The sequence below is a fragment of the Cavia porcellus genome, unplaced genomic scaffold, assembly GCF_034190915.1.
Source record: "Cavia porcellus strain 051 isolate PalLab524CR breed Dunkin Hartley unplaced genomic scaffold, mCavPor4.1 scaffold_26, whole genome shotgun sequence".
Lineage (NCBI taxonomy): Eukaryota > Metazoa > Chordata > Mammalia > Rodentia > Caviidae > Cavia > Cavia porcellus.
In genome coordinates, this window is record NW_026947509.1 from 32,486,457 (window position 1) to 32,504,219 (window position 17,763).

Sequence of the window (17,763 nt, forward strand, 5' to 3'; positions counted from 1 at the left end):
GGTTTCAGAAGATTCAGTCCATGGCTGGGGGTTCCAAGGCAGACACATCATGACGGAGGTGTATGGTAGAAGAAGGTGCTCATTTCATGGTGGCCAGGAGTCAGAGCAGAGGAACAGACCTGGAGTCTCTCTTGAGTGAATTAGTACTCTAGCCCACTCTGTATATAAAATCAAATAGAAGCACCAGCTAAGGAGGTCTCAATGACAATGAAAATTCGGACAGGGACTGAAGAAAGACTGAGAAATGGGTCTCTGGCAGGAATTCATGGGTCTCTTGGAACCCATGAAATCCAGGGACTCATGAGTCTCTTTCATCTCAGCTTTGATAGCTGCAAGGTCATCCACAGGAGAGAAGGTAACTTGGCCAAGAAAAAGAACAGCAAGGGAAAGCTGGGGGAGGGAACCATCACATTTGCCAGACAATGTGGTGAGGTTCCAGTGCTCCCCAGGGACAGGCTAGCAGGAGGGAAGAGGCCGGGAACAGCCATGGTGACAGACGTAAACTATCGCCACATCCACAAGGCAACCTTTGCCATCAAGAGCCTGCCTGGGTTTTTTGTCTGTTTCCACTGTCACTGCCCCATAGTATATACTTTTGCCAAGCAAAACCATGTTTCTGATGGCTTTTCTCATTGACCGAACCGCAAGGCACCTGTGAATACTCACTGCCGTCACCCAAAGGTGCTTCTACAAGACACTCATCAGCATTTGAGCACAATGGTGTTTGGACTCCCAGGGTAACCTGAGGGTCCACACGCCCGTTTGTTTGCTCAACCACAGCTCCAGGCCAGTGCTTCCCGACTGCTCTGCACCTGCTCCTGGGCCACCCTACCAGATTCCAGTGCTCCAGGGTCCTTGGCCATCCAAGTGTCCTTTGGAGCTGGTTGTCACCAAAGGGTCCATGCATTAAAGGCTTGATGCTCAGCTTTGCACAACTGGAAGATGGTGGGGGAAAAGCGGACTTCATGGGGCATTTTAGGTCACTGGGACATCCCTGAAAAGACACTGAAGGTTCCAGTCTCTTTCCTGTCCTCCTTCCTCTTCATCTGGCCTTGAGGTGAGCAGTGTTCTCCACTACACCCTCCCAGTATGGTGGACTGTGTCACCACAGGCCCAGAGAGCCACCAGGCTGGCCAGTCATAACCCAAAATCTTCAAAAGTGTGAGAGAAATAAACCTTTCTTATTTATAATTGGATTATCTCAGGCATTTTGTTACAGTAATGAAAGCTGACAAACCCTGACTCTCAAGGACTTCCACTGTGGGCTTTTGTAATGGTGTTCTTACTCCGGGGGCCAGCTGCCTCACATTAATCAAGCCACAGCCTACAAGGCACCCCTCAGAGAGACGCCTGGACTCACCTCCTGCTTCTACAACCCTTCCACCAAGCCCTTCCCTCTGACTCTCTGCTTCCTCTCTCCCTGGCAATTATCACACATGCATAGACATCTGCTGATTATTTTGCAGTCACCTTTCTTCTGGAGTAGACCACAAGCTCGGAGAAGTAGAGATGGTGACTCCCTGATCTGTGTCACTCTGAGAGCCCCCAGAGGAGCCCCCAAGGGAGCACTTGTTGCGTGAGTGAGTGAGGGAACCCACTGGGTATCTCAGAATTTGGTGCCAAGTCCTTCTGTCTGAAGTCAGTACCCATTTCTGTCATGTAACAGGTCCTCTGGGCCGTGTGCTAGGGGGCGGTGACCACTGAAATCTGTTATGCTGTTGTTTGTAACCTGGTCTGAACCCAATCCCATTAGAGTCTTCTAGATTTAACTAAGAGAACCATCTGGCTGCAAACTCCACGGCCTCATTAAATGCACGTAGCAATAAAAGTAATTGTAAGAGAGCGGGGAGATGAGAGAGACAACAATGAAATGATGTTTCCGGCACAGGGTCATTGATTCTGTTGCAGCTTGCTGGCGTGGGAATAGATCTCTGTGCTGCCCAGATCCTCTTGGCTACAATTAAATGTTAAGGCCAGGCATGCAGGGCAGGCACTGATGAGTGCTAAAAAGCAGTGATTTAAAAAGGCCTTTGCAGAGTTCTGTCATGTGTAGTAAACCTGAAAGATTAAACATAAGCCACCCATTGTAAGGCGGGCCATTTTGCTACTTTTTCTCCGATCTGCAGAACTGTGAATGGCATTCATTCTGGTAATTTCCTGCTGTTCCAACAAAAATCATTTAGGTATTAAAAATCATGTGGCACAAAGTTCAAAGCACTGTGTACCTTTTTGATGTCGCCCTGGACATTTTATATAAAAATCCGTCACAGAAATTTTAATAACAGGAATTGGGAGCACTGTGAATTAAGATGGGTGAGTGGCGTGGCATGGACCAGAATCATTGCTATCACCTTTATCATTTCTTTTGGGGTTGATTCATTTCATTTTTGTCATCTCTGTACTAATATTATTGGAGAAAAATCAGTAAATTTAAAGCCAAATTTAAATTCAATCTTCATCTGATCTATAAATCAGATTTGGTGGCTGCTTTCCAATTTCTTACCAGAATTAAACCTCTGATTGCCACTGTCAAAATTTACTTTGCCGGCCTAGAGTCAGGCCCTTTCTGTGTTCTGGAAATGTCAGTATCACTGGTTTGTTTGCTCTTACAAGAGAGGTCATGTTTATCTACAGAGCAGAGCAGAAGCTCCAACAGGCAGGAGCTGAAAACACTTATTCTCCAGCCCTGTGGAACCCGTGAGCCAAGCATCTGGAGAGACCTGGCCATCTGTATCTCACAAGCTCCCATGGGAATCTGAGAAGCAGTGATGCAGCACTGGTTCTCAATCAGGGGAATTCTGCCCATCGGGGCATTTGGAAATGTCTATAGACACTTTTGTTTTGTCACAGTTACAAGACAGGATGTGAGCACTTCGTAGCGGGTAGAAGCCCAACATAGACACCTGCTCCAAAGCCTTGCTGATAATGAAATCCAGAATGGCCTAGTTTCTCCAAAGCTCAGGGATATAAATATGTATTACATGCAAACAAAGAAAATCACGGTTCTGTGGTACAGTGAGTCCAGGAATCCTCAGAGGAGGAAAAGGGAAACAGGTTTCTTCACTCAGGGCCTCTTGGCCCCAGACATGCTAATAGACACGATGAATCCTAACCAAGTTCCTAGAAACCTGGAGTTACATACCTTGAGGCCAAGAGTGTGGCTTCCACTCCGGTGAGGTGTCTTTCTGATGACCACTGAGGCACAGTGGTACCATGCCAAAAAGATGATTAAGGCCTACTTTTTTTTTTTTTTTATAAATTTTTTATTTGAGGAGAAAAGAAAAAAAAACAGTGAAAGGGTACAAGTTATACAGATTTACAGAAGAAAAAAATGAACAATAGGAAATCATTAGTTAATGGATTACATATTGCCATCTTAGAAATAATTGTTCAAGTCACAAAATTAAAGCTTGTAGAGTGGACATTCCAACAATGATACTGCAAACAGTTCTGTTCAATGATCCAATAAAACTCTGTGATATCATTTTCTATCTTATACACTTAATTATACATGCAGTTATATAGTTTAGAGCACTTTCTTTTCCTCTCTTTTGTACAATGACTATTACACGTTTTGGGTTTCATTGCTCCCACGGTTCTTCTTGCTTTTTTGGAAGAGAGTAAAACCAAATGAGACATAACAGAACAGAATCGGTCAAGTCAAAAGGGTGGACATAATAGATAATATAAAAACATAATACAAGGTGATCAACAATGGTTACCATAATGCCTCCCGCTATCTCTAATAGAATTGCCTATATCATTAGTTATAATACAATTGAACAAAACAGTAAAGAACAAAACCGACAAAACCAAAACATTGGAGACATTGTAGGTCTTCAAAAGTAGATAGAAGTCAACGAGAATGGGCGTTATAATGAATCTCATTATCTTCTCAGCTGATAAGGCCTACTTTTAACAGCAGGATTTGAGGAGGTTCCGCTAGAGAGATGGGGACCTCAAGTCAGCTTGGTGAGGTCCTGGACGTCTTCTCACATTTAGGATGCATCAAGAAAAAGGAACAAGGCTCTTCTTACAGCAGTCTGAGATGAGCAGGGTCTGGCTGATCACTGCATCAGCTCTGATCTTGCAAGATGGCCATGGAAGGAATTCTTACTGCTCCACAGGGTGGTTAGGTCTGCAAAGCAGAGTGATTTGCTCTCCCTATAGTCTCTCTGCTTGGGGTGGTCTCCATTTTGTGGAGATTCTGCTGGAACCCAAGGCGACCACAGATTTAGGGCAATGACAGGAGACTCCTGGGAGTGGCCGAAGGTCTCTGTAAATCTCTGTTTTTGGTGTCCTCGATCTTCCAGTTAGATGAACTAGGTTATATAATTTCTCAGCTAATTGGTCTTGTTTTGCTGACTTTTAGACGGACAGATGCTCTCTGTATGCATCATATGCTCATATGCAGAGCTAAGCAAGTGTCTGATCCGTGCCTTTAAGGTGATAAGAGAGATTAATACAAAATGAGGGTCAAGTTTTGTTCTTCTTTATCTCTTGGGTGTCTCAAGGTCCACGTGAAGTCATTATTTTTGTTTGATTGTTTGTTCGTTTTAGCAAAAGCAAATTTAACAGCCTTGACAGCCTCAGAGGAAAGTACAAGGTGGGATTTTATTAATAAATTGGTTAAAGTTACACTGCTTTGTTTTGTTTTGTGTTTTTCCCTTTTTCCTCTTAAATAAAAAAAAAAAAATAAATAAATAAATAAATAAATAAATAAATAAATTGGTTAAAGGCCCAGGAGTTTTTCCCCTTTCTCTAGCGTGGTCTCTGTCTCAAAACAAGGGAATTAGCTAAGTAAAAGGAAAGATTGGTTTGAATCAACTTCATCCTAACTTGACCAAAAATTCAATACCAGCTTAAATATGATAAAACCTTTTTTTCTCTCATTAGGAAAACAGTAAGAAAGAAGACAAGCCATCTGGTGACCCCACAATTATCAGGGACCCAAACTCCTTTTGGACATTTTGTCATTTTGGACAAAGATCTCATCTTTGTCCAAAATGGAATCCAAAATGGCTACCAAAGCTCCAGCCATCACATTCTATTCTGTGCAGCTTGTTGAAAAAAAAAAAAAAAAGATAAAAGGGATGAGCCTCATTCCTTTAAGGGTCCTTTCCAATATCTCTAATACCTGCTTATTCCTCACTGGCCAAAATTAAGTTATAGAGCCAACCTACTGTGAAGGAGGCTAGGAAATAAGTTTGTTAACTAGGGGAATAGATACTGGGCTGGTAAGTAATAATCACTGCCACCTCGAGTCGCAGGAAGGAGAAGGTTTGCGTTCTGTGGTAGAGCAGAGACAGGGCATTTCCAGAAAGACAGATGTGCAAGAGGGTGGAAGGCAATGCTTAAATGCAAAGTCCTGAAGGAAAGCTAGAATTAAGAGCCCCCACAAATAATACCGAGAAGATATTTCTATTTCTCATAGTTTCTGAGTTGAATTTCTGACAGTGCCAAAAAAACAAATTTTAAAGATGAAACATAGTTCTTCCCAGGAAAATTAGAGATTTTTTTCAAGAATGAATTATCAGTTAGGAAAAACTTAGTAGTAGTGTAGCAATAAACATCCTCCAAATTTTACTAGCTGAAAATGATAAAATTGTATTTTTTACTATGCACACCATAGGTTAAAAAAGAAACACTGCTTATCACAATCCCCCAAATTGCCCAGAGTAACGGAGCACCCATTTTTATATCATTATTATTCTTGATGTAGCAACAGCTGATGTGAGATCCACCCTCTAACAGCTTCTAAGTATGCAACACAACAACATTAATCATGGCAACAATACTGCATTGCAGGTCTCTAGAACCTTCTCATCTGCATGGCCAAAACTCTGTACCCATTAAATAGAAGCTCTCCCTTTTCCTGTGCCCATTTCAATCTATTATAACTGTCATTCTGCTTCTGCTTCCGAGTTTGGTTACTTTAGTTACCACAGATAAGTAGAATCAGGAAGTAACTGTCATTCTGTGACGGGCTTATTTGATTTAGCATAATCTCCTCAAGTTTCCTCTGTATGACAGCCCATGACCGGATTTTTTGTGTCTGAATACTATTCCACCAGATTGGGTACCACATTCTTTCTCTTCCTACCCATCCATCTGTGGACTTTTTAGCTGCTGTGTGTACAGCCGAAGTGAACATAGGAATGTAAATGTCTCCTTACAAACCTGATTTCAACTGTGCTAAATACCCAGATGTGGAATTGCTGGACTGTAAGGCGATTCTAATTTAAGCTTTTGGGAAATCTGCACATTGTTTTTCCATAGCAGCTACCTTGGTTTCCATTCCTGCAAACAGTGTTCAAGGGATCTGATTTCCATAAATCCTCACCTACCCTCTTGTATTTTCTGGTTTTGGGAGGTGGCTGTGTTACAAACATGAGCTGATATCTCATTCTGATTTGCATTTTCCTCAGCAGCTTTCCTTATGCCTTTCAGTCACTTGTACATCTTCTTTGGAGAAATATCTGTGCAAGTCTTCTGCCCACTTTTAAGTTAGGTTATTTGAGTTTCTGTTGTTGAATTGTAGCAGTTCCTTATATATTTTAGCTATTAACTTCCTATCAGATTTATGCTTTATAAATGTTTCCTTGCATTCTATAACTTGCCTTTCCATTTTCTTGATCATTTCTTTTGCTGTGCACACTATTTCAAAATTTAATTTAGTCTTGCTTGCCTACTTTTACATGTTGTTTCTTCTCCTTTGGTGACATTTTAAGAAACCAGTGCAAAAATCAGTGTCATGAGCTGGGCTCCTATTTTCTTTTTCTTTTTTTTTTTATTTTTAAAAGAAAAAGTCAGAAAAGAAAAACAAAAATCAAAAGAGATAAACAAAAACAACAAACCCAAAACAATAACAAGATGAGTTTTTAAAACATAATGAAAGAAATTTAGCCCTCGCGTCTGTAATCCCAGCACTCCGGAGGCTGAGGTGGGAGGATCCTTGCAAGTTCGAGACCAGCCTGGGCTGCAAAGTGAGCTCAAGGCCGCCTGAACTACAAAGCAAAACCCTGTCTCAAAAAAAAAAAAAACATAATGAAAGAAATTTAACAATGGTTGTTATATTGCATATTGTTCTTTTTTTTCAAAGAAAGAAAAAATTTTTAAAAATAAGAAAACAGAAAAAAAGGTAGAACAATACCAAATTCAAAAAAAATTAACATCATAAAATTGCTAGTTGATACATTATGCATTGTTGTCTTAAAAATAGTTGCCAAAGTCACAAAATCAAAGTATAAAAAGTGGCTAGACACTCAGACATTGACAGTGCAAACCCTTCTGTTCAATAATCCAACACATATTCACTAATATGGTCATCTATCTTACATACTATATATACCAATATACTCTTTAGAGCACTTTCTTTCTCTTTCACTTTCACAATACCTTTTTGGATCCCATTATTCTCCCATTTATTATTATTTTTTACACTAGAGAGACAATGTGACATTTACTAATGTGAGTCTTGTTTATTTCACTAATGAGGATATTCTCTCTTTTTTTAAAATTTTATTTAAGGAGAAAAAGAAAAAAAAGCAGAGAAAGGGTACAATTTATACAGATTTACAGAAAAAATAAACAGTAGGAAATCACTAGTTAATGGATTACATTTTGTCATCTTAGAAATAATTGTTCAAGTTACAAAATTAAAGCTTATAAAGTGGACATTCCAACAGTGAGACTGCAAACAGTTCTGTTCAATGATCCAACAAAACTCAGTAATATCATTATCTATGTTATACACTTAAATATACATGCAGTTATATCGTTTAGAGCACTTTCTTTTCCTCTCTTTTGTACAATGACAATTACACATTTTGGGTTTTGTTGCTCCCACAGTTCTTATTACTTTTTTGGAAAAGAGTAGAACCAAATGTGACATAACAGAACAGTCAGTCAAATCAAAAGGGTGGACGTAATGGATAATGTAAAAGCATAATACTAGGTGATCAACAATGGTTACCATAATGCCTCCCGCTATCTCTAATAGAATTGCCTATATGAGGATATTCTCAATTGCTTCCATTTAGGTATAAAGGCCTCAAGATCACCTTTTTATAGCTGAGTAGTATTCCATTGTATAGAAATACCACATTTTTTTCATCCACTCTGTGGTTGATGGGCATTTTAGTTGTTTCCAAGATTTAGCTATCACAAATTGTGCTGCTATGAATATGAGTGCAAGTATATCACTGTGACACGACATTTTCAGTGTTTCTGGGAAAAGACCCAGGAGAGGAATAGCTAGATTGAATGGAAGCTTCAATCCTAGTTTTTTGAGGAATCTCCATACTGATTTCCACAGTGGTTGCACCAGTCTGCACTCCCACCCACAGTGAAGAAGTGTTCCTTTTCCCCGCATCCTCACCAACATTTGTTATCAGTTGTTTTCTTGATGGCAGCCATTCTTTCCAGATTGAGATGAAATCTCAATGCTATTGTAATTTGCATTTCTCGAATGGCCAGTGATGGTGAACATTTCTTCGTATTTATTTGTCATGTGTATATCTTCATCTGAGACCTGTATATTCATCTCTGATGCCCATTTTTGGACAGGATCTTTGAATTTGGGGGGTTTGATGTTTTTTCAGTTCTTTATATGTTCTAGATATAAGTCTTTTGTGTGAAGGATTGTTGGCTAAAATTTTCTCATTCTTTGGGTTTTCTTTTCACTTTGTTAGTGATTTCTTTAGAAGTGCAGAAACTTTTTAGTAATATAAGATCCCAGTTGTTGATTCTTCGAAGTATTTCCCATGCAGTTTGCATTTTATTCATGAATTCTCTGCATACCCCTATGTCTCCAAGATTTCTACCTACCTTGTCCCCCAGTAGATTTAGTGTTTCTGTTTTAATGTTGAGATCCTTGATCCATTTTGACTTTAGTTTAGTGTATGGTAATAGGTGTGGGTTTATTTTCAGGCTTCAGTGTGTAGAAAGCCAATTTTTTCCAACACCATGTTTTTTATTTAAAAAGAAAAAAAACAAAATAAAACAGTAAAAGGGTACAAGTAATACAGAATTTCAAGAAAGAAATACAATAAGAAATCACTAGTTAATAGATTACATATTGTCATCTTAGAAATAGTTGTTGAAATTACAAAATTAAAGCATACAAAGTGGACATTCAAACAGTGAGATTGCAAACAGTTTTGTTCAATGATCCAACAAAAACTTAGTAATATGGTTTTCTATCTTACACATTTAAATATACATGCAGTTATATCCTTTAGATCATTTTCTTTTCCTCTCTTTTTTACAATAACAATTACACATTTCGGATTTTATTACTCCCACAGTTCTTATTACATTTTTTTGAAGAGAATAAAACCAAATGTGACAAAGCAAAACAGAATTAGTTAGAACAGAAGGATGGACATAGTACATGATATAAAAACAAAATACCAGGTGATCAACAATGGTTACCATTATGCCTCTTGCTATCTTAAAGAGTTGCCTATATCATCAGGTATAATAGAATTGAACAAACAGTACAGAACAAAACCAATAAAACCTAAACATTGGAGACCTTACAGGACTTCAAAAGAAGATAATAGTCAAACCATAATGGGCATCATAGTGAATCTTATTGCCTTCAAAGTGGTTGCCTATACCCTCAAACTTGATACTATTAAACAAAATAGCTGTCTTTTTTCTAGTGAACATGTTTGGCCCCTTTGTTAAATATAAGGTGGTTGAGTGTCTTTGTAGTAGTGTTTGTATCTTCTGTTCCATTGTTCTGTATGTTCTGTTCCATTGATCCTCTGGTCTATTTCTTTGCCAGTTACCATGCTGATTTTATTACTGTGGCTTTGTAGTATAGTTTCAGGTCAGGAATTGAGATGCCTCCTGTCTTGCCTTTGTTGCCCAGAATCACTTTTGCTATTCTAGGTTTTTTCTGTTTCCAGATGAATTTTAGGAATATTTTCTCTAGATCTGTAAGGTATGTTAATGGTATTTTGATTGGGATTGCATTGAATCTGTGTAACAGTTTTGGGAGTGTGGTCATTTTCACAATGTTGGTTCTTCATAATCAAGAGCAAGGAATAACCTTCCATTTTCTAATATCCTCTTTGATCTCTTTTTTCAGAGTAGTATAATTTTCAGCATATAGATCTTTCACATTCTTGGTTAGTTTGATGCCTAAGTATCTGATTTTTTTAGATGCTATTGTGAAAGGCAATATTTCCATAATTTCTCTATCAGTGAGCTTTTTGTTTGTGTACAGGAATGCTATTGATTTTTGAATGTTGACTTTGTATCCAGCTATGTTGCTGAATTTATTACCTCTAGTAGTCTTTTAATGGAGTTTTTGGGGTCTTCTATGTAGAGTATCATGTCATCTGCAAATAATGATAATTTAACTTCTTCTTTTCCTATTTTCATTCATTTTATTCCTTCCTCTTGACTGATTGCTCTGGCTAATATTTCTAGAACTATGTTGAATAGGAGTGGTGATAGTGGACATCCTTGTCTTGTCCCTGATTTTAGAGTGAAAGCTTTTGGGTTTTGTCCATTTAGTGTAATGTTGGCTGTTGGTTTGTCATAAATGGCCTTTATGAGATTGAGGTACACACTGTCTATGCCAAGTTTCTGTAGGATTTTTATCATGAACAGGTGCTGGGCTTTGTCAAAAGCTTTTTCTGTGTCTATTGAGATGATTATGTGATTTTTATTTTTGGTTCTGTTGATGTGGTGTATTACATTTATTGATTTGCATATGTTGAATATCCCTGGAATAAATTCCACTTGGCCATGGTATATAATTCTTGATGATTTGCTGCATTCTCTTTGCCATATTTTGAGAATCTTTGCATCAATGTTCATTAGAGAGATTGATCTATAGTTCTCCTTTTTAGTTGGGTCTTTCTCTGGTTTTGGTATCAGTGTGATACTTGCTTCCAAGAATGATTTAGGGAGGACTGCTTCTCTTTCAATTTCATTGAAGAGTTTAAGGAGTATTGGCATCAAATGCTCTCTAAATTTCTTGTACAATTCAGCTGTAAATACATTAGGACCTGGGCTCTTTTTATTGTTGGTAAGTTTTTAATTACATTTTCAATTTCAGTAGCTGACATTGGGTTACTCAAAATTGTTATATCTTCTTGACTGAGCTTTTGTAGTTCATATGTTTCTGGAAATCTGTCCATTTCCTCTGTGTTTTCTACCCTATGTGAGTAGAGATTTTCAAAGTAGGTGTTCATGATTTTTTGAATTTCCATGGGATCTGTAGTAACTTCTCTTTCAGTCCTTATTGCATGGATTTGAGTTTTTTCTTTATTTTTCTTGATAAGGTTGACTAGAGGTTTATCAATTTTGTTTTTTCTTTTAAAAAGCAGCTCTTTGATTCATTAATTCTTTGTATTGTTTTTGTGGTTTCAATTGCATTAATTTCTGCTCTAATCTTTACAATTTCCTCTCTTCTATGAGCTCTGAGTTTGACTTGCTCTTCCTTTTCTATAAACTTGAGATGCAGCATTAGATTATTTATTTGTGCTCATTCCATTTTCTTGATGTGACTATTTATTGTTATATATTTCCCTCTTAGGACTGCTTTCATTGCATCCTATAGGTTACAGTATGTTGTATCTGCATTTTTATTGTATTGTAGGTATTGCTTTATTTCTTCTTTGATTTCATCTGCAACCCACTGGTTGTTCAGAAGGTTGTTTTTTAATTTTCATGTATTTATGTAGGTTTTGCAGTTTTTTGCCATTGATTTCCAATTTTAGTGCACTATGGTCAGATATTATACATGGGATAATTTCACTCCCTTTGTATTTAGTTAAGAATGCTTTATGCATTAATACATGGTCTATTTTGAAGAATGTCCCATGTACAGCTGAGAAGAATGTATATTCTGATATGGTTGGGTGGAACACTCTGTAAACATCCACTAAGTCCATTTGTCCACAGGTATGTCTCAGTTCTGTTATTTCTTTGCTGACTTTTTGTCTAGTTAGTTGATCTATCTCTTTGTGACAGTGGTATGTTAAGGTCTCCTATTACAATTGTGTTCTTGTGTATTTGGTTTTTCATGTCCATTAGTGTTTGTCTTATATAGTTAGTTGTTCCTGTATTTGGTGCATATATATTTATAACTGATAGTTCTTCCTCTTGCAGTTTTCCACTTACTATGTAGTGGCCTTCTTTATCTCTTTTAATCATTTTAGGTTTGAAGTTCACTTTGTATGCAAACAAAATAACTACCCTTGCTTTTTTCTGGGTTCCTGTTGTGTGGAATACTATTTTCCATCCTTTGACTTTTAGTCTATGAGTTTCTTTTTGAGTCAGATATGTTTTTTGTATACAGCATATTTGGGGATCCTGTTTCTTTTCTTTTCTTTCTTTTTTTTTTTTTTTTTTGAAGGTAGTAGAAATACAACAGAACAAGACAGAACAAAGCCAATCGAGAGAATGGGGTGAAATTGGTAGAGAACTTCAGAGCAGGTTACCAGGATAACAGTAATAGGTACCGTAGTATATCTCGTTATCTTCACAGTAGTTGTCTAGCCAGTTAGGTATAGTGAAATCAAACCAAAGACAGAACATTATAAAACCAATCAAAAGAGAATATTGAATAGATTAAAACAATGAATCATAATGAAACAAAACTGAAAACAACATTTGCCTTCAAACAGAAGATAGAAAGAAATCCCCCATGTTTGCTATATTGCTTACAGTCATCCTCCCAAGATATGCTCAGACCTCTGCCACAGTTGCTAATGGGATAAGGAGGAGATGTTTGATTCCCAGCCTGTGCACTGCTAGGCTCACAGGAGACACTAACTGAGTCTCCTCCTGGTTCATGCTAGAGGAAAGTGCTTACCAAGAGGACGAGCAAATTGCTTCTTTTGTGCTGCCTCCTGGGTCCCACCATGGCCATGGCCAGATCTTGGGGGCTACTGACTGGTTCTCCTCCTGGATCATGCCAGAGGAAGGTGCTTACCTGGGGTCTTGATCCATTCTGTCAACCTATTTCTTTTGACAGGTGAATTGAGCCCATTTACATTTATGGATATCACTGATATGTATTGGCTTGACTTTGCCATATTGTGTTCCTGTTGTGGGTTTCCCACTTTCTTCCCTTGTTTAATTTCTTATCCAGCCTGGTGGTTTCTTTCTGTTGTTGTTCTGGAGATTATGGTCATTTTTTTCGCTTTCTAGCATGTATTTCAATATGAAAAAGTTTTGCTCTAGAATAAATTACTATATAGTTTTGGTGGTGGTTTAATATGATGGAAAGGCTTACCACTTCCTGCTTCTTCCTCAGCCTTGATTGCAACTCCCCTTCCTGTTTGCATGTGAAGAAAATTCCAATCAGCTCCTTGCATGTCATGAATGCCTGCCCTAAGCACCACCCTCACTTAAAGGTTACATATGTCCCATACCCCCTATATTCTGGTCGAAGGAGAGAGCCCAGACACGATGGGTTGTGTGCTCCTTCACACATCTTCATCTCAATAAACCTGGTTTTTTTTTTTTTTTTTTTTTTTTTTTTTTTTTGTACTTTTGCTTCTCGATTGTGCCAGAAAGCTCTTTCACAATATTCTTTCTAGGGCTGGTTTGGTAGATATGAATTTCTTCAGTTGTTCTTTGTCATGGAAGTATCTTGTTTCTCCATTAAATTTGGAAGACAGTTTTTCTGGGTACATCAGTCTGGGTTGAAAGTTGTTTTCTTTTTTTTTTTTTTTTTTTTAAATTTTATTTAAGAGGAAAAAGAGAAAAACACAAAACAAAACAAAGTGGTGTAAGGGTACACGTAATACAGAACTACAAAAAAAAACCATAATAGTAAGAAATCACCTGCTAATAGATTACATATTATCATCTTGGAAATAGTTGCTCAAATCACAGTATCAAAGAATACAAAGTGAACATTCAAACAGAGAGACTGCAAACAGCTGTGTTCAATGATCCAAAAACATTAATATAGTCAGCTATTTAACACCCCTAAACACAATTGCTGTTATATCCATAGAGCTCTTTTTTTTTCTTCTCTTTTTTACAACAAAATTTACACATTTTGGATTTTATTACTCCTAGTTCTTATTACTTTTTTGGGGGGGAGAGAATATAGTCAAATATGGAAAACAAAGCTGTCACTCAAAACCAAGGATAGACATAGCACATGATGTAGAACAGAGTACAAGGTTATCAACAATGGTTATCAAAGTTGTCTCTTGTTTCCTTAAAAAGAATAGTCTATCTCATTAGATATTATAAAGTTGGACAAAACAGTAGAGAACAATACCAATAAAACTTAGGCATTGTAAACATTACAGGACTTCCAAAGGAGACAACAGTCAAACCAGAATGGGCATCTTAGTGAATCTTATTGCCTTCAAAGTAGGTGCTTATACCCTCAAACTTGATACTATCATATAGAATGGAACAGAGTCTAATCAGTCAAAACAAGATCGTGGGAGCACCACAGGACTTCAAAACAAGTTAACAGTAAATCAAAAAGAATTACTATCATATATGCTAATTTAAAAAAATTTTCCCCTTAATTAAAAAACATAAGAAATAACTAAATAATTTTTTTAAAGAATAAGGGAGAGATTGAGATAAGCTCCAACATGGCGTGGATCTCAGGAGACACTGCTAGATCTCCCCCTGGAAAGGCTGCAGGCTGCCACCCTGCCTCCACTCACAGGGAGGGGAGATGCTGGCTTGGCTTCCCAGAGACCTAAGCTCCAACAGGGCGAGGATCTCAGGAGACACTGCTAGTTCTCCCCATGGACGGGCTGCAGTGGGCTAAACTACTGCCGCTTACCAGGGAGGGGAGGTGCTGGCTTGGCTTCCCAGAGTCCTAAGTTCCAGCATGGAGTGGATCTCAGGAGACACTGCTAGTTCTCCCCCTGGAAGGGCTGCAGGCTGCCACCCTGCCTCCGCTTACAGGGAGGGGAGGTGCTGGCTTGGCTTCCCAGAGTCCTAAGTTCCAGCATGGTGTGGATCTCAGGAGACACTGCTAGTTCTCCCCCTGGAAGGGCTGCAGTGGGCTAAACTACCGCCGCTTACCAGGGAGGGGAGGTGCTGGCTTGGCTTCCCAGAGTCCTAAGTTCCAGCATGGCGTGGATCTCAGGAGACTCTGCTAGTTCTCCCCCTGGAAGGGCTGCAGGCTGCCACCCTGCCTCCGCTTACAGGGAGGGGAGGTGCTGGCTTGGCTTCCCAGAGTCCTAAGTTCCAGCATGGTGTGGATCTCAGGAGACACTGCTAGATCTCCCCCTGGAAGGGCTGCAGTGGGCTAAACTACCGCCGCTTACCAGGGAGGGGAGGTGCTGGCTTGGCTTCCCAGAGTCCTAAGTTCCAGTATGGCGTGGATCTCAGGAGACACTGCTAGTTCTCCCCCTGGAAGGGCTGCAGGCTGCCACCCTGCCTCCGCTTACAGGGAGGGGAGGTGCTGGCTTGGCTTCCCAGAGTCCTAAGTTCCAGCATGGTGTGGATCTCAGGAGACACTGCTAGTTCTCCCCCTGGAAGGGCCGCAGTGGGCTAAACTACCCCCGCTTACCAGGGAGGGGAGGTGCTGGCTTGGCTTCCCAGAGTCCTAAGTTCCAGCATGGCGTGGATCTCAGGAGACACTGCTAGTTCTCCCCCTGGAAGGGCTGCAGGCTGCCACCCTGCCTCCGCTTACAGGGAGGGGAGGTGCTGACTTGGCTTCCCAGAGTCCTAAGTTCCAGCATGGTGTGGATCTCAGGAGACACTGCTAGTTCTCCCCCTGGAAGGGCTGCAGTGGGCTAAACTACCGCCGCTTACCAGGGAGGGGAGGTGCTGGCTTGGCTTCCCAGAGTCCTAAGTTCCAGCATGGCGTGGATCTCAGGAGACTCTGCTAGTTCTCCCCCTGGAAGGGCTGCAGGCTGCCACTCTGCCTCCGCTTACAGGGAGGGGAGGTGCTGGCTTGGCTTCCCAGAGTCCTAAGTTCGAGCATGGTGTGGATCTCAGGAGACACTGCTAGTTCTCCCCCTGGAAGGGCTGCAGGCTGCCACACTGCCTCCGCTTACAGGGAGGGGAGGTGCTGGCTTGGCTTCCCAGAGTCCTAAGTTCCAGCATGGCGTGGATCTCAGGAGACACTGCTAGTTCTCCCCCTGGAAGGGCTGCAGTGGGCTAAACTACCGACGCTTACCAGGGAGGGGAGGTGCTGGCTTGGCTTCCCAGAGTCCTAAGTTCCAGTATGGCGTGGATCTCAGGAGACACTGCTACTTCTCCCCCTGGAAGGGCTGCAGTGGGCTAAACTACCGCCGCTTACCAGGGAGGGGAGGTGCTGGCTTGGCTTCCCAGAGTCCTAAGTTCCAGCATGGTGTGGATCTCAGGAGACACTGCTAGTTCTCCCCCTGGAAGGGCTGCAGTGGGCTAAACTACCGCCGCTTACCAGGGAGGGGAGGTGCTGGCTTGGCTTCCCAGAGTCCTAAGTTCCAGCATGGCGTGGATCTCAGGAGACTCTGCTAGTTCTCCCCCTGGAAGGGCTGCAGGCTGCCACTCTGCCTCCGCTTACAGGGAGGGGAGGTGCTGGCTTGGCTTCCCAGAGTCCTAAGTTCCAGCATGGTGTGGATCTCAGGAGACACTGCTAGTTCTCCCCCTGGAAGGGCTGCAGGCTGCCACCCTGCCTCCGCTTACAGGGAGGGGAGGTGCTGGCTTGGCTTCCCAGAGTCCTAAGTTCCAGCATGGCGTGGATCTCAGGAGACACTGCTAGTTCTCCCCCTGGAAGGGCTGCAGTGGGCTAAACTACCGACGCTTACCAGGGAGGGGAGGTGCTGGCTTGGCTTCCCAGAGTCCTAAGTTCCAGTATGGCGTGGATCTCAGGAGACACTGCTACTTCTCCCCCTGGAAGGGCTGCAGGTTGCCACCCTGCCTCTGCTTACAGGGAGGGGAGGTGCTGGCTTGGCTTCCCAGAGTCCTAAGTTCCAGCATGGTGTGGATCTCAGGAGACACTGCTAGTTCTCCCCCTGGAAGGGCTGCAGGCTGCCACCCTGCCTCCACTTACAGGGAGGGGAGGTGCTGGCTTGGCTTCCCAGAGTCCTAAGTTCCAGCATGGTGTGGATCTCAGGAGACACTGCTAGTTCTCCCCCTGGAAGGGCTGCAGGCTGCCACCCTGCCTCCGCTTACAGGGAGGGGAGGTGCTGGCTTGGCTTCCCAGAGTCCTAAGTTCCAGCATGGTGTGGATCTCAGGAGACACTGCTAGTTCTCCCCCTGGAAGGGCTGCAGTGGGCTAAACTACTGCCGCTTACCAGGGAGGGGAGGTGCTGGCTTGGCTTCCCAGAGTCCTAAGTTCCAGCATGGCGTGGATCTCAGGAGACACTGCTAGTTCTCCCCCTGGAAGGGCTGCAGGCTGCCACCCTGCCTCCGCTTACAGGGAGGGGAGGTGCTGGCTTGGCTTCCCAGAGTCCTAAGTTCCAGCATGGTGTGGATCTCAGGAGACACTGCTAGTTCTCCCCCTGGAAGGGCCGCAGTGGGCTAAACTACCCCCGCTTACCAGGGAGGGGAGGTGCTGGCTTGGCTTCCCAGAGTCCTAAGTTCCAGTATGGCGTGGATCTCAGGAGACACTGCCAGTTCTCCCCCTGGAAGGGCTGCAGGCTGCCACCCTGCCTCCGCTTACAGGGAGGGGAGGTGATGACTCGGCTTCCCAGAGTCCTAAGTTCCAGCATGGTGTGGATCTCAGGAGACACTGCTAGTTCTCCCCCTGGAAGGTCTGCAGGCTGCCACCCTGCCTCCGCTTACAGGGAGGGGAGGTGCTGGCTTGGCTTCCCAGAGTCC